The sequence below is a fragment of the Dunckerocampus dactyliophorus genome, chromosome 20, assembly GCF_027744805.1.
Source record: "Dunckerocampus dactyliophorus isolate RoL2022-P2 chromosome 20, RoL_Ddac_1.1, whole genome shotgun sequence".
NCBI lineage: Eukaryota > Metazoa > Chordata > Actinopteri > Syngnathiformes > Syngnathidae > Dunckerocampus > Dunckerocampus dactyliophorus.
Window position 1 is genome coordinate 2,981,147 of NC_072838.1, and position 24,061 is coordinate 3,005,207.

The window sequence follows — 24,061 nt, forward strand, 5'->3', positions numbered from 1 at the left end:
GCGACTTGTAGTCCAGAAAATATGGTACATTATATCCAAACTGAGTGGTTAGCATGGCCGAGTGGTTAGCATGTTGGCCACACAGAAGATCGGGAAGACCTGGGTTCGAATCTCCGTTTGGGCATTGCTGTACTCTGCACTTTGGACACCCGTGCATTAGCTCCTCATGATTCAAGGGGGTTACAATTCAAGACTGAATAGCGGAAAAACGCGAGTAATTGAGACCCATACAAATTTTAATTTGTTAGTGCATTTTGCCAAAGGCACACCTGTGGAATAATAATGCTATCCAACCAGCATCTTCATGTGCCACACCCATGAGATGGATGGATTTGTCACTTACCATGCCGGAACATTCCTTGGAAAAATAAGAAACAAACGACTTTTAGTGTTTAAGCTTGACGTTTATAAGAGCGCAAGGTTGAAGTCGGCTGGGGAGTCCCACAGTGAAAGCTATCAGCCAATATGGAGCGTTAAGTGATGTGGGAGTTCCCGCTGAGACATCAAGTCAGCTTTCTCCAGTCAATACGTGACGATGTTAATCAATACATGAACCAATGCGTGCATGCGCGCACCAGGAAGTGCAGTCGGGACGCGCCAGTCAGCGTCATCCGCTTCTGCAAAGATGCTGACACAGACATTTTTAACTTTGTTTAACTTTTTTAACATCTTTGTTGTTAATATTAGCACTAGTGCTATTATTTCTAATATCATTATTGTTAACATTAGCAGTAGTGGTGTTATTTGTAATATTATTCTTGTTAATATGAGCAGCAGTCCCTGAGCCCATACCTGATTGCTTAATGGACGCTGGGGCGGGAGAAAGAAGAGGGCTTTTACCGCCATTTTCCTGTAAGGATGCATAACTGCGGGGAGGAGGAGGTGTTGGGGGGAGGGGGTCTCAAATTACACGGTGAAAATATCGAAGTGAGATAACGAGGTTTTATCAGTGCTGAGTAAACATCAATTACACAGCAGTGTTGCAGCATTAACGTCCTTTGATTGAATCATCACTGCGTGATGAAGAGGCGGCACACAACACATAAAAATGGCGGGGGAGTGGGAGGTAGGGTTGGCAGGTCGGGGAGATTTGAACATTAGAGGTGAAATGTGCTTAATAACTGTGAGAAGCATAGCTATATGAGGTTTACACTATCAAAATTGGCATTTTTTTTACAGCTTCTATGGGTGCGTCTTTTATAGTTTTTCACTATTTGAGGGGGTCTCGGATTTTAAACCCCGCAAATTGCGGGGATCTACTGTACTAATAAAACAGCAATTTAAAAATAGAAAAGACACACATAACAAATTTTGAGTCTTCCCACATCTCCAAACAGCGCTTAAATTAAATATGAAACACACAAGCAGTGCTTCTCAAATAGTGTGGCGGGCCCACCTGGGGAGGGGCACAATAAACTGTCAGTGGGGGTGTGAGAGGCAGGGAGTACTTTCAGTGTTAGTGCAGACCTGCCAAGATATACAAATGTATCGTACTCAACACGCATTTTGACTCTTGAGTACACTTGTATGCTTCACAGCGCTCCATTTTGTTGCATTTTCCTGGTTTCAGGTTCGAGGTCAGTCTGTACAGTACAGATAAATATATATATATATTATCAGTTCTCCAATAGTAATTCTGTCCCCTGGGAGCAATCAGAACCGCTGCAATACAGTAACACGTTTAAAATTCAACATTCAACCACAAATTCAACCAACACACCTTTAGACCGTCAAGGGCTGCTGTACTCCGCCACACTGGGATTAGCCACGGAAGCTAGCGCTTGTTAGCGAACTTGCTCGTGAACTAACAACACAATTTGGACAACAAAACAACTTGGTAGCATCTCTTTCACATCAGCACAATGCACCATTATGATTCGTGCCATAAAACTAACACTTAAAAGTTCCCTCAAACGAAACTAGAAGCGCGCTCATGAGCGGACTGCTAGGCTTACCAAAGGACAAAAGGAGCGTTCGCGGCTGTCGCAATGCTTTCTGGGATTTGTAGTATCAGCGTTTCGTGCGTTAAATGGACACTAAATTGACCAGCGTGGACATATAAAAATACATTTTACTGTTCAAATAAAAGTGTGCCACTTTGTCCACTTCTCAGAGTTTGATGATAATGATTTTTAGCACTGTGAATTCGCTTTAGAAGCACAAACAGAAAAGAGGACATCAATCAATTGAACATTAAACACACAACATACATGCTCAAACAAACACACAAACAAAGTAGAACAACGATGTATGCACAAATATGTACGCCCCAGTGTCACCTTGTGTGTCCCTTTACAACTTTTTGACAACACTGTAGCCTGGCATGAAGTTAACTAATTAAGATAAGTGGCCAAAACACGTACATTGGCCACTTCATTAGGTACACCTGCACTTTCTACCAAAACCAAACCAAAAATAAAAACTATATATCTAATATTCTAAAAATAAAAACTAAATAATAACAATGCTTAGTTTTATTATTTTACAGCATTTCATGTAGCTCTTGTATTGGAACTCAGGTGTACCTAATGAAGTGATCCCTCTGTGCTCTGTTTTCCAACGATAAGACAGCGAGAGAGAGAGAGAAAGAAAGAGAGAGAGAGAGAGAGAGAGAGAGAGAGAGAAAACACACACACAAACAAAAATAATATGAGATGTTAAGTGCTTTTTCAAAAAAAAAAAAGGAAAAAAAATGCTGACTATCCACTGGCTCAAGTGCTGGCGCCCTCCCCGGGATGACCGAAAGAACGGAAACAGGAGTTGTGTGTGTGTGTGTGTGTGTGTTTGGGGGGGGTTGGGTATTTGCTAGCTGACATGACAAAAACAAACACACAAGTATTAATTTTCCTCCACTAGCTCTGCTGGCATTGAGAGGATCAATTATTTAGTTACACAAGTGAGTGTTGGTGGTCACAGAAGGTGCAACATTGGCACTTTGCATCACGACAGGCGGACGCTAACATGCTAACATGCTAACATGCTACATTCCAAGCCCGACATTGTCCCGAACAGTTAGTCCTGAAACGCTGCACACAAAAGGCCGAAAATGTGTCAAAACGTGTATTCCAACGGTGTTGCCTGTGCTATTATTTTTATGACAAATACATCACATGGTGGCGCTGTTATTAAATCCCATACGTCCAATTGACTTGAAATTTCTCACCCACTGTAATTTTAAGGTGTTTAGGCAAATCATCGCCCACCGTCAGGGGACTGAGGAGCGCATGTGTGTTAAATTTGACCTGGGTTTTACGAAATTCCACGCGTTGGGAGAGCCGTTTATCAAGTCAGCCATCCAGCAGAAGATGATTTGTTTGGGGAACAAAATGGGAAAAGCCAAGCTGGGATCTGGCGTGATATGATACGATCGCGCCAGCAGCAGGTTGGAAAAGAACATCACGGCCACGCTGTTTGCATAAATCAGAGCAAAATAATAAAAAGATGAGCATAGCGTTGTCAGCAATGCTGGAAATAGAGCTTCCATCGTAAAGCTTGTCATTAAACACACACACGCACACACACACACTTGGATGCTCTTTGTGGACCGGCTGTCAGTGAAAAGCTGCGCCGTGTGAGGCGAAGTGCTGAGAGAGCGCTGACATTTAGCGGAACCTATTGTTGGTGGCAGGATAGCCAATTAGCTCGCGAGCCCACCAAAAGCCTTTTAGTGGGCGCACAAGCCCCCCACCCCCGCCTCTCCCACACCCCCGCTGACATTTCACCAGGCCCGGCGTGTCGGCATCACACGGGGGGGACCAGTCTGTTGGTGGCGTGCAGGGTGCGTGTGTTCAGCGACACGCAGCCAAAGACAGGAAATAAAGATACCACAATAAAACTCATGTTATGATGAATAATAGGACGCACACTGAAATTGGAAATTTGAAGAAAAATATTATGTCCATATATGTCCATAAGTATATATTTATAACTACTATAAATTATAGCCATAGTACAATAGTGTTGTTGTTTAGTTGTTGTTTATTAATATTGTTAATTATATTTTGCTTATGGATAGGGTATTTGTTTTCCGTGACCTATGAAGGGAAAATGCACGATCATTAGTTTTCATTATTAATATCATATTTATTTACTTTTCCCTGTTAGAGGTCATCACTAGGGATGTCCGATAATATCGGCCCAAAAGTGGAATAAAAATGTAATAGCGGTCAATATCGGTATCGGGATTTTCCCTTTAATGAAGGCCGAGAATAAACATAATGCTGTATACAGGCCTATGGGCTCCAGTATTTTCTGGCGTGCAAATGATGACCTCATCAAGCTGCCTCTCAAGCGTGTAAACAACCGTGGGTGGCTCGCAGCAAGCTCACTCGCTCTTTCCATCCATCCATTTCTATGCCGCTTATCTTCACTAGTAGGAATATTACAATTCTCATAAGTAAGTGATGGTAAAATCGGACACTATGTGTGCGCGCTCGATTAGGGGAGTCCATGGAGACGGCCGTGAAAATGGTGCTTTTTCACATGATATCGAGTGTATTTTCATTCGGATACATGTTTGTTAGGTAGATTACTTCTTCCTCTTCAATTTCGTATCGGATTTACACTGAGTGTTGGAGCACATCGAGTCATACGACGGCTTCGCAAGTTAAGTCCAACTTTAAGCCTTTCAAACTCATGGATCGGAGCTTCAGGACAAGATAAACGGTATGTAGGATATCAATTCACTTTAATATCTATCTGCAGATGAAATTTCATTAAAATCTGATGTTGTGAAATATAGATTCGCTGTTTCGCAGATTTTTTTGGTGCTTCTTTTTTTTTTATGACAGCGTATGAACGCTGTTACATGCTGAGCCTGGCCCTTTAAGAAGAATTGCACTGTGGGAAGTTGCGAGTCTATCTCTTCCCTCTCTCGCCTGTCTGCACCGCCCACTCTTTTCTGCGTCCTGATTGGCTGTAGACCATTGTCAATCAATCTCCTTCGTGCCATCCTGACATGGTTCCTGTGTCTTCGCTAGCTTGCTTGTTTGCTAAGCTTGTAAATGAATCTTCGGTTCGTCTGCAGCAATATGTTTTAACAAGGATGCAAAAACGCTACACCACAGCGGACGAAAAGGCACGGTCACCAGGCGCGGATTTACAGGGTTTTGAGGCACCCACGATTTTTTTTGCCACAATAAAAGCTAATAAAATGATAAAACATCGTAGATTCCAGTCACCCAGTCCCAGTGAAGGTACATGTTCTGAATTATGGGCGCGTGGTGGACGCATATGCCAGAATGCAACCGAGACGCATGCTATTCCTGAACCCACTGTCAAGCTGGTAATTGACATTGGACATTGAACGTGTGCTGTACATGGCTATTCAGGTGGAGGTGCAAAATAAAGGTTCCGGCATCATGACTATAAGGAAAACTGTTGTCTATTCTCAATGAAAATGAACCAGAAAAGCGATCCCCAGTGACATCAAATTATACTCAAATCCTCGGAATTTACAGCTGCTTCAAATTGGAAAATATTTCAGGAAATTGAGCTAAAATGGGTTCCTCCTAGTACCGGTAATTTTATAAATAGAATGTTTTGGCTTAAACTATATATTCCAAGGATAAAAATAACAACAAGCTCTTCAAATTAAGGACATAAAATTGGCCTCAGATATCACCAGATTGCAGGAAATGAGGTCTAATTTTAAAAAATGTTCGTGGGGGAGGGCCCCCGGTCCCCCCGCTACATTTCACTGCCTCGGCCTACGGCCTCGGCCACGCCCACCCTTTTCAAAAAAGCTAGATCCGCCCCTGGTCACAGGAGTGAAATATGCGCGAGTGACTCAACAATTTTTTGTGCTGATCATTAAGGTTGATCTTTAAAATTAATTAAAATTGCCAATTTCACTTATTGTGGCCTATTTTGGGAACCTATCCCCTCGCGATAAACAAGGGAACACTGCACATGCAAATTGTAGTGTGGCCTGGAGTGCTAGGCATACAGAAAACACTTTTTTTTCTCCCCTGGATTTTTTGATGATCAAAAAAATGTAAATGGCTACTCTGTTGACTTTTAAAACAAATTTCACAGCCTAAACCTAATGGCAAGTACAGTATTTCTCAAACGTTGTTTACAGCCACGTTGACAAGCTAATTGCTGATGCTCTATCCTTTACCTTCACAACACATATGTGTTCATTCCACCACAGGAGATATGCGATGTTACGCATATCGGTATCAGAAACTGAGAGTTGGACAACATTGGCAAAAAAGATCATATTGGACATCCCTCGTCACCACAGTTGCATGAACGGTTCTGATTTAGTTTGTACACCGGATGTCCTTTCTGATGGAACCGGGGAATCGCACCCACAACCTCTGAGTGTACCATGACACCAACAATTATTATTTGTATTATTTATTGTTGTTGTAAAATTATTACATATAAATTGATTTGCGATAATATAAATATCAACATAATTTCTTTTTGCAATTAAGAGTTATTTAATTTAAAAAATTAAATATCAATAACTAATGAAAACAATATTATTCATTAAATATTTTTAAAAAGTGAAGACAGACAATAATTATAGTAATAAAATAAAATAATTACATTAATTTAATAAAATTATGGTTAATAAAATATTTAAACAAACAAAACAATTCATAAAGTTGTAATTTTTGGAAGATTAAGTTGCGGAAAAAAATATACTATTATGGGAATAAAGTCATGATTACGATCAGGAAATTTGCAAGAAGGAAGTTGAAATATTAAGAGAAAAAAGTCATATTGTAGCAATAAATGATTATTGTTAATTTATTTTTTTATTGTTATAATAATTGTTCATGATTATTCCTTTTTTTTATTTTCAAATAAATAACTCTTAATCACAAGAAGAAATTATATTTATTTTCATGTAAGATTAAATTAATTTACTTAAATAATTATGTATTTCATTAATTTTGTCCACACTTTGTTGGTTTATTTTATGTTTATATGTAAATGTCAGGATGAAATGTATTTCTGAACACATAAAAAGCTTCTTCCTACACTCCTTTTCGGACGTAAAATAATTAAAATGAGAAAAATAAAATAACAAAAAAATACGTTGGGAAATAAATAAATATATCCACACATACTGTAAACAAAGCCATTGAGTTAAATAAAACGATACACTTCACAAACACAAGATGGTATGTGTTGAAATAAAAATACATGCGAGCGTGACGGCACTCTGAGGCTCTGAGCTCGATGGCTTCACAGTCAAAGTGGGCAAAGTGTAATAACAATAACGCTAGTCCAAGCTCCATACACATCGCTGTTGTTGTGAGATATGAGCATTAAAGTTGCCTAAACGGGTACGCTAACACTGCCGACCCAGGGGAACCTCACTCCATCCGCAAAGTTGACCGTCTTCCCGCTTAAGTGCATACCTAGTCGGGCCTGGATGAAGTACTCGAAGAATACGGAAAAATACTGCAAAACGTCGACTCAGCACCTTGGGAAAACTGGCGGGGGAGAACATCTGGGATGCAAAGACTGGATAGATTTCAGGACAATCATCATTACTCTGTGACAGCGCTAATCCCGTTACCATAGCGACGAGGCTCCTAGGTGATGGATGGCGGTGGGTAGAGGGGGGCGTAGGCTCGCTGGGATTGAGAAACAAGAAGGAAAGCAGAGGAAGGATTGGAGGAGAGGGGGTCAGGGGTCGCCAACGACCTCGGCGGTCAGCGGATCTTGCGAGGGAGTGACGGGATTGGGGAGAAAGGGGGTGGAGAGGAGGGGCCAAAGGGGCTTCCTTATCGCGTCATATTAGCAAAAACCCCTGGTGGTCTCATAGCTGAGGATTAGAACACCACAATATCTCGGGTTCAATCCTCGGTCAGAGTTTTGGTGTCTCAAATAGTCTCAAGCGTGCACGCCACATTTTCAGCAAGACTGGCAGAAAAACATGGCCGCCATCAAGCGCAATGTGGGCGGGATTCAGCAACCAATTGGCTTTAGGCATTGGCCTAAAGATGATCAAACTTTGAGGGTATATGTATTACAGCCGTGTCCAAAGTGTGGCCCAAAATATCATTTACGACAGCAAAAATGGAAAAATCAGCAGTCATTTCAGAAGAATAAAATCACAATATTAAGAGAAAAATGAATAATGTAAGTAATAAGACATTTTAATAGCATAAAGTTGAAATATTAAAGGAAATTAAAGATTTTTAAAGCGATATCATATAATATTTTTAAAGCGATAATATTATGAGAAACAAACAAAACAACGAATAAAGTTTTTTTTTTATTATTAGGTTACAGAAGAAGTTAGAATGTTATGGGAATAAAGCCAAAATATGATAGGAATAAAGTCCTAATTACCAAAAAAAAATTCCAAGAAGAAAGTGGAAATTGTTAAAAAAAAAAAGTAAAAAAAAAAAAAAGAAAACAACAACTGGAGAAATGAGAAAAACAGCTGTCATTTTACAAGAATAAAGACAAAATATGGAGAGAAAAAAAGTCGAGAATAACATCATAATATTGATGTTAAAAGTATCATCAAAAAGTATCATCATTTTAGTAGCGTAAAGTTGAAATATTAAAGAATTTTTTTTTTTTTTTTAAAGTCATTTTTGAAAACTAGTTTGCAGCAAAAAGTTATAATATACATCAGGGGTCACCAGCGTTTGTCCTTGTGAGAGCTACCTTTACTAAATGAAAATGGACAAGAGCTACTCATTTTTGTAACATTTATTTTCAGAGCTTATTTTAAACTCAAACAAAGCAAATATGCTTGTTTTACCAGAACATGAACAAAATGCTGGTGTCCACAACTCACATTTTGTATTTCACAATGCATTTCTTTCTACTGTTCTTTCATTATGAACTGGAAACCTGAATGAAAAGCAGGCTTGCGGGCACCTCATGTGGTCGTGGGGGCTACCTGGTGCCCGCGGGCACCACGTTGGTGACCCCTGATATATGGTAATGGTTTAATTCATCTTCAACGTGCACACAAATTACACTGCACATCACATAACACAATTCACAGTTCCGCATGTCCAAAAAGGCAGTAGGAAGAAGCAAAGCTTATTTAATCCTACCCCCCGTCCATTTCACATCATTTGCAATACATTTGTTCAACCGACTTAATGATGGTAATGAATTGATAATAGCTGATGAAATAGTTGACCAAGAGTGAGTACGGTAATGACAGTGTACCCACCAGAAATGAAGAGTTGGCAGTCTGTGTAAAAGTGGTTAGACGTAGTATTGTATGCGCACAGCGGTTCAGGGGTCTTCTTCCTTGTACTTTATAAACATCAACTGCTTGTACTGTTTCTTGAAATCACTCATTTTAGCACACTGTTTGAGTTCCTTACTCAGTCCGTTCCATAACTTGATTCCACACACAGAGGTGCTTTAGGTTCAATTTTCCCCGAAGATCATATTTCTCCTCTCTTGATGAGAAGGATTTTTTTTACGTTTTTGGGTAACATGTTATTGTTTGCTACATGCATCATTTTATCTGTCTGAAAGTTGATCAGATCAGCAAATGTTAATAATTGTGATTTTAGGAATAAAGGGTTTGTATGTTCCCTGTAAGCGACATTGTGGATCATCCTAGCTGACCATTTCTGTAGCACGGTTAGTGAGTGCAGTGTACTTTTATAGTTATCACTCCATACCTCCACACAGTAAGGTAGATATGGTCATACCAGAGAACAATAGAGCATATGGAGTGATTTTTGGTCGAGAACAAATTTAGCTTTATTCAGTATTGAGGTATTTCTTGCAACTTTATGTTGGAAATTGTCAATTTCCAGTTATTCCAGTTCATATTATTATCTATTACGACCTCAAGAAAAGTATTTTCATTTACGCTGTCAATGTCAGTTTGTATTTGCGTATATGTGTATCCTTTTTACACTTGCCAAATAGCATTATTTTACTTTTACTTAGGTTTAGGGATAGTCTATTATTATCGAACCATCTTTTTAACATAGTTAATTGTTCCTGTGTGCTATCTCCAGAGCAGAGTGCGGTTATATCGTCTGCAAATAATACCAGTTTCAAGTCCTTCATGACTTTACAGATGTCGTTGATATATAAGTTGAACAGTTTTGGTCCGAGTATTGACCCCTGGGGTACACCACACGATACGTTCAAGCTCGCAGATGTATATTCTCCTAGCTTCACATACTGGCTGTTTGTTAAGTAGCTTTAACCCAGTTCAAAGCTAATCCTCTGATTCAGTTGCTTTCTAGTTTTGTAATTAGGATGTTAATTGTTAATGGTTAATTGTGTCAAAGGCTTTTGTCAGATCCACAAATACTGCAGCTGCACACTTTCTGTGGTCTCCAGTGTTGCTAATTTCCTCAGTGATTTTGTTTAGTGCCACGGGAGTTGAAATGTTGGCTCTGTATCCGTATTGGCTGCCCGCTAGTAATTCATTCTCATTGATAAATTTATCCAACCTGTTGTTGAATAGCTTTTCAAAGATTTTAGAAAATTGGGGTCATGAGGAAACTGGTCGGTAGTTTGTGAATTGATGTTTGTCTCCATTTTTTTTAATTTGAACGACTTGAACTGTTTTCATTTTGTTAGGGAATTTACCAGTCTGGAATGATAAATAACCGATGTACGTCAGCGGCTCTGTGATCTCGTTAATAACTTTTTTTATTGTTTCCGTAACAGTCAGTTGATGTTTTTGCTTGACATTTACTAACAATATCAACGATATCCTTCTTTGTTACGTCAGTGAGGAACACGGAGTTGAGATTCTTGTCTCTAGTTTCATTCCTTTCCTCTACTGACAAGAATTTTTCTTCCAATTTTGGTCCAATATTTACAAAGTAAGTATTGAACCTTGTTCATATTATCATATCATATTATCCCTCTGTGAAATAGTGAACATTTACAAGAACGCTGAAATAGTTGGAAAATTTAAATAAAAACAACAGCAGGAATGAAAAAAACAGCTGTAATTTTACAAGGATAAAGTCAAAATATTATAAAAACAAATAATATATAAAAATATATTTAAAAAAGTCATATTCTAATGAGAAAAAAAGTTGCAATTTTTTCCGAGAATAAACTTGTAATATTATGAGTACCAATAACGTCATTTCAGTAGCATAGAGTTATAATATTAAAGAAAACATGTTTTTTTTTCAAAGTCGTAATATTAAGAGAAACTAAATAAAATTCCGAGAAGAAAACTGACAAGTTGAAATAAGGTGGAAAATTAAAAAAAACAATAGCAGAAATGGAAAAAATAGCTGTAATTTTACAAGAATAAAGTCAAAATATTGAAAGAAAAAAAGTTGCAATTTTACAAGAATAACGTCATAAAAAATCATAATACAAATAATAATGAAATAATAAAATAAAATAATAATAAAATAAAAAAATAAAGTCATTTTAGTAGCTAACCAAAGTTGAAATATTAACCAAAAAGACTTCTTTTGTTAAGTTGTAATATACGAAACAAACAAAACCAAATAAATATTTTTTTTTGGAAAATTTGTGACTTATAATATGATGGGAATCAAGTCAAAATATTCTAAAGTCATGATATTACGAGAAGAAAATTGACAAAGATTATTTAAGAAAGAAGAAAGCTGAAATATTTGGAAAATTTTAAAAAACAGTACAACGGGGAAAAAGAACAAAAGAACAAAGTTGATACTACTAATAATAGCATGTCTTACGAAACATTTTGAACACAACCCATAGGGGGCGCCACTAAGGTGATGTGGAACGCTCCACTCTCCTGGTCCATCACCTCCAGGAAGGTGATGAAGATGAAGAATGATGAAGGATAAAGGCTGGTGACTGTGAAGCAGGTCGGCATGCAGACGTCGCGGTCGGTGAGGAGTGGAGCACAGGGAGGAAATGTTTAACGCCCTGTGGCGTAGCAGCACGCACATGCTTCCTCCTGCTCTCTTGAGCAGTGCCAGAACCCGAGTGGTGCACTCAGCACACCGGCTGCTCTCTTCAACTCATTACAAGCAATTAGGTGACCGGGCCAAGCACGCGCTGCCAGCGAGAGGGGAGCGACGCTTAATTATTCATCCCGCTTCCCAATCACGCCCAACCTCCACCTGAAAGCAACCACAAGTAATACCTGTGCCCTAAAATAACCACCAAAATCACCTTCATGCTAGCCTGGCAGGCACAGTGGATAAGATGTTTGCTGTGTTACCGCAGCAACCGCAGCAACCGCAGCTACGCTGGTGGACCAGCCAGGACACTTCTCTTCTTGAGTTAGTATTAGCGTCAGAGCTAATGTGTGCATGACTTTGCTGCATGCTACAATTCTAAAGGTTTTTTCACAGTTAAAAAAATCCCCTTCATTGAGAAATAGATCACAATTATTACTGACTTCTAATGACTTCAAAATCATTTGTGAACGTGTGCTGCTATGTAAAGGGGCCTCGAAACATTTACAGTATGTTCAAGTTGAATGATTTGATATTTGTACGCCGCAGTGGTCACCAACCTTATTGAGACCGAGATCCTCGGACTCGGTCGTGACCCTCCGCAAGATCTACCCCAACTAGAATTAGCATTTAGCACATTTGGATCTTAATGAGGTTTTAAGTAGAGCTACAATATGCAAAAACAAGAAGGGGGAGTGAGACAAAAAGCATTTTGAAAGAGTCATTTATTGAAAACAATTAAACTGAAATAGGCTGTTTTTCAGCTGGTCAAAAGTTTAAGACCATCGCTGAAAAGATAACAAAACTCTCCAAACCAGAACAAAAAATGTTGTCAGTAGGACTCAGTAATGAGGAGCTCCACCGTTCTTGTTCATCACTTCAAAAATGGCTTTGGGCCTGCTTGATGCGAGTGTTTCCAGGAGGCGAGTGGGAACATTGCTCCAAGTGGTGAAGATGGCTTCACCAAGGACATCAACTCTTAAACTTTTGATCAGGTGATAAACAACCTATTTCAGTTTGGGGTTTTTTTGGTTTAAAATACAATTTTTTTTTTGTCTCACTCCCCCTTCTTGTTTTGCATATTGTAGCTCTACTTAAAACCTCATTAAGATCCAAATGTGCAAAATGCAAATTCTAGCAATTTTTCAACTGGTCTTAAGATTTTGATCAGGAGTGTATATATATACTGTATATATACACATATCCACTAAGTCCCCAACTTACGAACACAATTGGTTCCAGACGACCGTTCTTATGTCGAATTGTTCTTAAGTAGGGGAAAAGGTAATATTAGCAATGATATAGGTACTACATGTACGTGTATACATATACAGTATATGTGTATTTATGTAAATATGAGTTTGGATGCAGTAGTAATATTAAACCAGGATAATTAATGAAAAAAACAATAATAAAATAATATACTATACTAATAATATACTATAATATACTATATAGTATAATAAAAATATAATAATACGTAATGATAAATGTTATTTACCTTTGAAGAGGAGTGGTCGAGCATACGTTGTTGTGGTGGAGTTGGAGGAGGAGATATTGGAAAAAAGGACAAATGGTCGTTGTTGTTAGACTCTTCTAAAAGAGGTAGTGTTCTGTGGGTGGTGTAGAATTAAGCAGGCCTATTAACTCTTCATAAACTTTAATCACACGCTCTGTCCGGGTTGTATCATTTCGCTTTCCATTTAGCTTTATCTCCCCAGCTTTTAACTCTTCCTCTGTTGGTCCCATTAGCAGTGTCACAGTGCCCTCTACTGGTCAAGCATGTACAGTAGCAGTAGAAATACTGATTGAGCGACTACAAGGCAAAATAAAATAAAATATAGACCAGTCGGCTTGTGTTCGTATCCGCGAGTGTTCGCTAGTCGGGTGTTCGTAAGTTGGGGACCTAGTGTATATGTATATACATATATGCCTACTAACGAACATTCGACGTGTGAACACTCATAGATACGAACACAAGCCGACTGGTCTATTTTTTTTCATGATTTTTTTTCGAAAATTGCCATATTTTGTCATTTAAATTTTTTTCGAAATACAAAGGCGCTATTTTTGTATTGCGCGCCATTCCGCCGCTACGAATGGTGGGTAGCAGCATACACGTACATGTAGTACCTATATCATTGCTAATATTACCTTTTCCCTACTTAAGAACGGTTCGACTTAAGAACGGTCGTCTGGAACCAATTGTGTTCGTTAGTTGGGGACTTAGTGTATTTAAATTATATTTTAATATATTTAAATATATTAAAAATATATATTACAGTACATTAAATTATATATTATATATAATATAATTATATATTATTATATAATTTAATATATATTGAAATTATATATTAAATTATATATATATATACAGTATATATTGATTTATTTTGTAGAAAGTAAAGTAAAAAGTGATATTTAAAGCTTTGTATTTCAAAACAAAGCTTTGTGTTATTTTTGGGTGTTGGAGTCAACATTTCAGCTTTTTCTCATTGTGTCTTCTGCTTTTACCATTTTTGCTGTTTTTTAAATTTGATTTTGTTTCTGCAGCGATGCAATGACAAATGAGCCACGGCCCACATATGGCCCCCGAGCCGCACTTTGTGGATCTACTTGTGGACTACTTTTGTGGATCTTTGTCGGGGTCGGGCTTGTGGCACAAACTCCAACTCGGCTCGTTGGCTCAGTGTCGTGGGCGAGCGATGGTGAGGAGAGAGACCGGTCAACGCAACGCAGCCCTAACGAGCCGTAGCTGGAAGATGTTTTTGGAGGTGCACGTTTATGGAGTTGCTGTGTATTTGTGCCTTCATTTTGAGGTAGCAAAGGCAAACTGTGAGCCATATTAACGTGCAATAACTACTGATGTGTGCACAGGCACGTTCCTGCGCACGTTACTCATGCTTGTGCGGCGAAGTGATCCCATGTATGTGCGCTGATACCTCCAGTTGGGTTTGGGGGACTGGGCTCCTGGCTGGAGCTCGCGGGTTGCGTGCCTAATGCGTGCCTGTTGGTCGCTCTCCGAAGGGGAGGGCACTGATGTAATCATGCATTTTTTTTCTAATATTCTCGAGATCGACCGGCAAAGTCTCAAAGATCCACCGGCAGCTCGCGATCCACAGGTTGGTGACCCCTGATTTACTGGTTAAAAACAGTAAATTAATTCATAAAAAGTTGATATAGTTGAAAAAAAATCATAGTGACGTTCAGAAATGTCACCCAAGCACTTTGGTTAGCGCTCTCATTTAAACCATGCAAACTTTTACAACCCCAACTCTGAAAAGAATCAGAATCGAGAATCGTTAGGAACCGGAATCGGAAGGAGGATTCGGAAACGGAACCGGAATTGCAGAAATGCAAACGATGCCCAACCTTACTGATGACGGAAGGCCGTAGGAAAGTGATGATGATGATGATGATGAATTGTGCAAATCAGACATTTTAGCACGAGAGCGAGAGAGAGAGAGGGAGAGAGAGAGAGAGTGCATGATTACAGCCGCTCGTTAACATTTGATTATTGTTTACGCCCACAATGTCCACTTTCTATAAAGCTACACATGCATGAACGCACACACATTTGCACACGCCAATGGACACACACACACACACGCACACACACACACACACACACACACACACACTGCGAGAGAGAGTGCAGGAGGCCAGGCATCCCTTATAAATACTGTCCCGCGTTGTGATTGTGTTTGAGCCGCGTCGCCATGGTGCCGCTTCCTGGCTTGTTTATAGCGACTGCCGCCATAAATTAAAATGATCTTAACAACACTTTTAGTGGGGGGGTGGGGGGCTGCGTGCACGTGGGGGCACGCAGTCAGCCAAGACGCCTGGCTGGACGCAGACCCGCACCCAAAGACAAACAGGGTCCAACTCTAAAAGGCGTGAGCGTAAGACAGACAGCACCGCTTGACGGAGGCGGAAAAAGCTCCAACGGAGACGCTGGAGTGCGACAACGCCAAACACAACACCTCCTCGTCACCGCAAGAAACAAACATGCCGACAGGAATAAAATTCACTGCGGTGTGAAATCTTCTTCCTTCCAAGGGGCTTGCTGAAGGCGGCAAAAACAATGTTAAAAAGGAAACAGTGTGCACGGCATAGCGTTTCACGTGGAAAGACTGCATTTTAAAGATGGCGCTTGTCTGGTGTAACACCACCCTGGGACTTCCTGTGTACGCTGTCCAAGATCAGCTTGGGTCAAGGACGTTCCTGCTGGATTTTAGTCGAAAATCAACCACTAAAAAAGTCATGCAAGTGGTGGAAGATGACAAACAAGAACTAGAAGACCTCCACCAAGGCCATACTTCATCTATCATCTCTGACCCGCCCCGAGCTAGATGAGCCCGCCCTGTCTTTACACTCACCAATTTGTAAAAAAAAAAGCAGGCTTTGCTACACATCTTAAAGTAAAGCCTGGAGCTACTGCAAGCCAACTGTCTGTCAGAAAGCTATATACGTGCAACATCCCGCTCCAGCACAGGCCACAAACACGGTGCTCATGAAAGGTCCCCTGTTGTGCAGAAGTGACATTTTACGCTAACAGTAATACGTGTTTATGAGCACCAAACGTGGTAAAAAACTATCATCTCCCTCACTTGTTTGCTCCACTTTTGAGACAAGAGGCACTCAAAGCCCTGCTTTTGAAATTCATGACATCATCAAGGAAAAATGGCCTTCCTCAGGCTTCACCGCACATCTTAAAATATGTCCTGCCAACTATCAGTCAGCGACATATGTGGAAGCTGTAAGTTTGATGGTCTTCTTTTTCTTCAGCAAACAGGCTAACATGGCATGATGTTGCTGCGAGTGTATTGTTAGCACTTCAGCATCACACAGCCACGCTAGTTTTGCTAATGCTTGTGTCCTCCTGTCCCACTCCTTAATGTTACGTTGTTGCATGTGACATATGGCATCTATCACGTTGGACGAGTGCAGAGTTACAGTTTTTATGTCAAAAGTGGTACTTCAGCTAATGCTAATGCTAAAACTATTAGCTTTTGTGTTACTAAAAGCACTTTTAAACTGTCTAAACAGTGGCCAACTAACTCACGGTTTCTAAACAAGCCATTTTTACTGAGTGGCACATAAGGGGGATGGCATCACGTGGCTCGTAACACATAACTCGTTAAATGAACATTCTCGTCACCAACGGATCCCGGCTGCTGTGACTGAGAGCAGCATGAGAACAAAAACATCGGGGTTGGACTCGTGCACAACAGCTGAGAGTTGGAGGATAAAGAGAAAGACATTCTTTTGTTCCTCAACGTGATGTTGCTGCAATGGAGGCCTGTTAGCTTTCAGGCTAATACGTAAATTATTATTATTTAATCATTTTAGCATAATTATAAAATATATTACTCTAAATTGTCCATAGGTATGAATGTGAGTGTGAATGCTTGTTTGTCTATATGTGCCCTGCCATTGGCTGGCCACCAGTCCAGGGTGTACCCCGCCTGTCACCTGAAGTCAGCTGGGATAGGCTCCAGCATACCCTGCGACCCTAGTGAGGAGAAGCGGCATAGAAAATGGATGGATATTATAATAAGAATAAAACATCTACAGTATATATATTAGGGTTATGGAAGCTTCCTTTAACGGCACTATTTATTTTGAAGGCTACGCCCTGTTTGACTCTTGGCCCACACCGTAGTTTGAGGAAGCAGCAGTGACTGTGGAGCTACAAGTGGGAACAATTTGGAGGAGAAATGGAGAAAGAAAAGGGTATTTTGATGGGTAAGTTGAGCTTCAAAGCCCTGGCAGATGGCTCTTTGCATTCTTTGCATCTACTGTCGCTGTGAGTCAAGTTGTCACGGAGTACGTCGTCTGCCAGAGAGAAGTGAGAAGTTACTGGCGCAATGCTGCTATTTTTTAAATTGTCATTTATACAGTGGTATCTTGGCATACGAGTGGACCAACTGTTTTTAGATGCAAGCTGCCTCTCGGCTGATATTTTGCTTTGAACCGCGAGCTAAAGTTTGGGTTACGAGCTGCTATTTACTGACAGGCATACCCGAGGACAGCTATTTGGGGGCTTGTGTCATTGTGACCATGGCTGAAGACGCCAATGAATGTAAATAGCATTAGCAGTGCTAGCCACACTAGCTCGTCACTAGGAAAGATTTTCAACGAGGTGACAATGAGATGACATAAAGGAGCACTGCTGCAGATTAAGGGGGTGTCAGCACCCCACCTCGTCAAGACGAGACGTGAAACAGGGCGTCAGGACTGAGGTTCAAGGTCCCTGCAGAGAAACTTGACTCCCTGACGGACATCCTGACAGCAGTGGACGTTTGGAAACCCAAAGGAGAAATGAATACCGAGCTCGTTAACATGTATGAAAAGGAGAAACGAGCTCGCTGTTGTCTTTGGAGGATGAATAAAATGGACGAGACAGCAACAGTGCTGTCACCTGGCAACGTACATAACTTTGGCGTCTCCCAAAACTCTACTGGAATCTCCCAAACACCAAATTCAAGGTCTGGCGGATAAATCACCTTCTGAGTTCCTGTGGGAGCAGGTCATGGTGGCCTTCATGCCAGTGGAAGTCTTCGCCATCAATCACGTCACGGTTGGGATGTCTTTTAGCAGCAATAAAGTCACAAATAAATACCATTTGGAGACGTGCTATCAAAGAAACTCATTTGTTTGGCATCTTAGCCATATGCAGAGCTACAGTACATATTAACACGTGTAGCGAAGCCTGCTTTCTGACAAAGAGAGGGTCACATGTACGGGGCAGGCTAGGGGCGGGTCAAAGGTGGTATCATGTCCATGAGGAAAGACGTCATGTAAAAGTGAGCGTCTGAGAGCCTCCCTCGTGATAGATTTGTATCAGGTGTGGTGCTCATAAACACATATTGCTGTTGCAACATCAACGTCCCTTTGGTATAATAGGGGAGCTTTTTAAAAAATCACTTCAAGAGTGTCATTGAAATAGACGCACATTGTCCCTTGATGAATACATTTTTACAAATTTGCTTTCACTAGTAAATGTGGAGAAACGAGGTGTCTCTACTGCCGAATAGTGAGGCTGCAGGGGTGTAGTTTGTACACCAAATTAATTAGAAAATACCTCTCCGTGTACGATAAGGAACAAATTAACATTATGTTTCATTTTGCAGTTGCAGTTCGCAGTGGTGTTTGCATCATAGCGTGTGCAGACCAGAGGCACCGTCAATGACAGATTTTTCTCAAGTCTGGTGCTCATAAACAGGGTTCTAGGTACACATATTATTTTTAGAACATAATTTAAAGAGTCACTTGACATAATAGGGGATGGTTAAAAATCAATTCAAGAATCCCATTGAAATAGAGACACATTTTCCCTTGATGAATGTATGTGACTACACATTTTTACACATTTGTTTTCACTGGTAAATAAAAAAAAAAAGAGGTACCTCACCTGCCGAATAGTGAAGCTTAACGGGTCTAGCTTATATTCTGACTTAAATGAGAAAATACCTCTCTATGCACGATAAGGGGCAAATTAACACTATGGTTACTTGTGCGGTTGTAGTTCGCAGTGGTGTTTGCATCGTAGCGTGTGCAAAGCAGAGGCACCATAGATGACTGATTTTTCTAAAGTTTAGTGCTCATAAAGAGGCTCCAGGGACACATATTATTGTTACAGCATCATTTCAAAGTCACTTTAATAGGGGACTTTTAAAAATAAATTCAAAATTGTCATTGAAATCGACACACATTTTCCCTTGATGAATCTATGTGCCTATACATTTTTACACATTTGTTTTCACTAGTAAATATGGAGAAATGAGGTTTCTCTACTGCCGAATAGTGAGGCTTGAGGGGTCTAGTTTGTGCACCAATTTTAATAGGAAAATACCTCTACATATTTGATAAGGGACAAATTAACAATATGTTTAATTTTGTGGCTGTAGTTTGCAGTGGTGTTTGTCTCGAAGCATGTGCAGACCAGAGGCACCATAAATGATAGATTTTTCTTACTTTTGGTACACAAACAGGCTTTAGGGACACACATTACTGTTAGAACATCTTTAAAAACTCACTTTGGTATAATAGGGGACCTTTCGAAATAACTTGAAGATGTCATTGAAATAGATAAGACTGTGATAAGGGACAAATTAACAATATGCTTATTTTTGCGGTTGTAGTTGGCAGTGGTGTTTGCATCACAGCATAGCATGTGCAGACCAGAGGCACCATAAATGATTTTTCTTATGTTTTATGATCATAAATGGGTTAAAGGGACACATTTTACTGTTAAGACATTATTAAAAAGCCACTTTGCATAAAACGAGACCTTTAAGTAGGCCATTTTTTAGTGTAGCATGTCCGCCATGTTTGCGGAGTGTGTTGGAAAAGGATGTTGAACACTTTTTGAGTTGAGCTGCTTGAAAGTAGTCCGCATACTGGCTCATGATTTATGTACATCTCAAACAATTCATCACGTGATTAATGAATGAACAACAAAAGCAGAGTTCGTCGAGCAAAAGTGGCAGAAATTCCATGCGCTTGAATTGATTGATTGAGTGTTTGCTTTCTGGCAACCAGACAAACATTAAGATTGATCATCCAAACAGCTGACGCTCTTACTTTGCCTGCTGGTAAAAGACGAGTCGCACCCGTGAAGAAGACGAGAGAGCGAGGAAGGATGGAAGGGAGGAGGGGATGAGTCAATTAGAGCGGGCGGGGCCGCTTAATGAGAGATCCAGGAAGAGTAAAGGCATTTGGGTCATAAAGGATTCCTAATGGAGCAGAATTTACACAAGTTGCTGATGTGAATACATATAAAAAAATACAAAAAAGGAAAAACCAGGGGGTCCTTTGTTGTCAGATCACTTGACAGTCTTTCCCATACATTCATGAAATAGATTTGGCTCTCGGTCATCAACACATTATAACGGGACTGTGTGTGAATCAAACTTGCGGTTCCAACTCCGTACATTCGATGGCATCGTAACTCTTGCTCGACACACCTCGAGAATACGAAGACGTCGCCGGAGGGGGCACAGATGCCAGCTTATATTTAGCAAGTATTCAGAACCCTCTACATTTTGTTTTTCATAGAAGCAACCAGAGACAAATCTAGCCACATTTTCTGGAATCACTGCTAGAATCGTCAAAGCTACAGTAGTTCTTTCATGATAAAAGTGTGTTTTTTGCTGGGGGGGGGGGGTTGCGAGCTCAGGAAGAAGCAAAAACAGAAGACGTGATGATGACTTTACATAAAGCCGACGTGGAGAGCAGCAGCCAGGCCGTGGGTATCTCCCTCCACATTTATAAATACTGCGACTTTAGGCTTAAGCTTTCCTAAACACACACACACACACACACACACACACACACACACACACACACACACACACACACACACACAGTTGCCGGAGTCTGGGCCATAAAAGGTGACAGGGGATGTTTTCCTGCACAGAGCCAAGACAGAAAGTTCCACTTGGACCTGAGAATTCGCTCATTGAAGTCATTTGGTCTTATTCAAGATGAAGTTACTTCAATAACTGACGCTGCAAGGCAGGCGCGTCCGCTTTTTCCAAAGAAAAACTGAAGGATTGCTGTGCATAGTAAACATATTCCTGTCTGAGTAGTGATTATTAGTAGTAGTATAGTTCAAATAAAACACAAAACCAGGGGTTCATTTGATTTAATTTAATTTCATATTTTAATGTTGATGATCATGGTTGTAGTTTGCTGTAAAAACAAAAAGATGTGTGTGTGTGTGTGTGTGTGTGTTTGTGTGTGTATGTAATAAATCTAAATTTAAAGTCATTTATTTACATTTTTCAATGTTTATTATCATGGCTGCGGCTTGCTGCAAAAGAGCAAACATCCAAACTTAATAAATCCAAATTTAATTTAATTACTTTGAATACAATTTCATGTCATTTACATTTGTTTATGTTTATTCTCATGGTTGTAGTTTGCTGTAAACGAGCAAGCATCCAAATGTAATAAATCCAAATTTCATTGAATTGTATTTATTTATTTATTTATTTCAGATTTTAATGTTTATTATCATGGCTGTCATTTGCAAGCATCGACCTAAACGAGCAAGCATCCAAACTGAATACATTCTAATTTCATTCCATTTCATTTACAATGCTCATCATAATGGTTGTAGTTTGGTGTAAAAACAGCAAGCTTCCAAATAACCCAAATAGAGCAACTAAAGACTGTCAGTATGTTGCAGTGCATGGTATAATACACAGGGGATATTGTCAGTTATTATTATTATGTTTGTCAAGTCAGATTGTGCAGCAGGTGTACCTAATGCTTGCATATGTAACAGCTTGGTATTCATGTCCGAGCAGCCCGAGAATAAAACATTTGTCCATATTAACAGAGAAGTAAAAAGTCCACATGAATAATCCTTCTACGCAGGCTATCAATAATTCACACGAGGAGTATTTTCACCCTCCGGAAAGCCATCAATCACTCCGACCAATCCCGTCTTATCCTGTTCGTCCATTGGCGACGTGACACGGCTTCTTGCTATCCGCCAACGGAAGGCGTTCCGATTTTAGCCCGGAGTCCGACAGGCCGCAAAGACCCCGCCGGGAGGAACCGCGGGCAGGCAGTGGAGGCATGTGACACGCTATATGCGGCACTGCCCATCTGGAAAAACGGCCGACAGGGGGTCAAAGGTGAGGGGAAACACCGAAACCGATCTGCCGGCTGAGCGAGGGTCAATGACGGAGCTTGAAAATAGCAGAAGAAGATGATTTAAAGCAGGGTCATGTCATATGGAGGATCTTTGATGCGTACGAATCCTGCTTGCCTTGTAGTTTAGGTGATGAATGCTGTATTTGAAGTACAACATTCAAAAGAAGACTCATTTCAGTCCTTAGCTGTCAAAAAATCAATAGAGAACAATTTAAAGTGACTATGACTGTCGTCCTGTGTGGGAATACTTACTTGGGAAACGCCGCCACGCTTTTACGAGTGCCTAAAAACGAGCTAAATCATTAGGACTTAAAGCTCTTAAACAAGCAGACAGAAGCACGCAGCTTTACGGCCCGTCGAGTGCAGAGACTCCAGCCAAGCAGCTCTTGTAGCTCGTCTTTGCCAGACCAAACACGGCCACACCAGGAGTGCAAAATCTTCAGTATTCCCATCAACAAACAAACACTACCAGCCAAACGCTTGTTTTGTCATTTTTTTAATGTCACAAACAAGACGGAGTCGCCTGCGAGTGCTTTGGGATACTTTCAGCGGCTAACATGAAAGCATGTATCGCTCTTCTCAACAAGCATCGGGTGCTACTGTGGCACGCCGCCATCTAACAGTACTTACAGGCGGCTCCGTCTTGCTTGTGACATTTAAAAAAAAAGAACAGAAAAAAAGTTAACTTGTATTATAACATACACAACTAGTTAAAAAATTTGGAGACACTAGCATTTGCTTTGTTATTTATTTTTGTCACAAACAAGACGGAGTCGCCTGTGAGTGCTTTGAGATACTTTTGGGGACTGTAAAGTGGGTCTTCTCAACAAGCATCGAGTGCTGCTGTGGAGCACCGCCCTCTAAGAGCACTCACAGTCTTGCTTGTGACATAAAAAAACACACAAAAAACAAAAAGAAGCAATAGAAGTTTGTTTTTATTTGTAAACATAGCCTCAGTCAAAAGCTTAGAGACACTTTAGTCTTTGTTTTTTTAAGTCGCAAACAAGACAGAGCCGCCTGCGAGTGGTTTGGGATACGTTTGAAGACGAAAGTGAAAGCACGTATCGCTCTTCTCAGTGCTGTGTGGCTAACCCCATAAAAGCACTCACAGGTGGCTCCGTCTTGCTTGTGAATTTTGACCAAAAAAACAAAAAGAAGCCACAGTAAAAAAGTTTGTCAAAAGTTTGGAGACACTTTACCATGTGATTGTATGACAAAGTGTCTCCAAACTTTTGAGAGGTAATGTATTTGTTTTTCCTTTTTATGTTTTTTGCTCACTTTTCGTCCCATAAAAATGGCATGCGTCATGGCCATTTATGCAAATTAGATGATGATGCCATCTACAACCCCCCACCCCCCCACCCACAACCCCAAATAGATGGCAGTCCTGTGGGAGGGACTGCATTGTCATGCTAACAGCAATGGACGCTACAAAGCATGTTGCCATTATTTAGCATGAAAGACTCCTAGTGGCCGAAATGTTACACCCCAGCCTGCCTCGTTAC

General features: G+C 40.3%; 1 protein-coding gene across 4 annotated transcripts in view; it reads right to left on the reverse strand.

Annotated features, from left to right (window-relative positions):
- Positions 1–24,061, reverse strand: part of LOC129173336 (potassium voltage-gated channel subfamily KQT member 4) — a 56,897-nt gene that overhangs the window by 23,924 nt on the left and 8,912 nt on the right. The window lies entirely within an intron of this gene.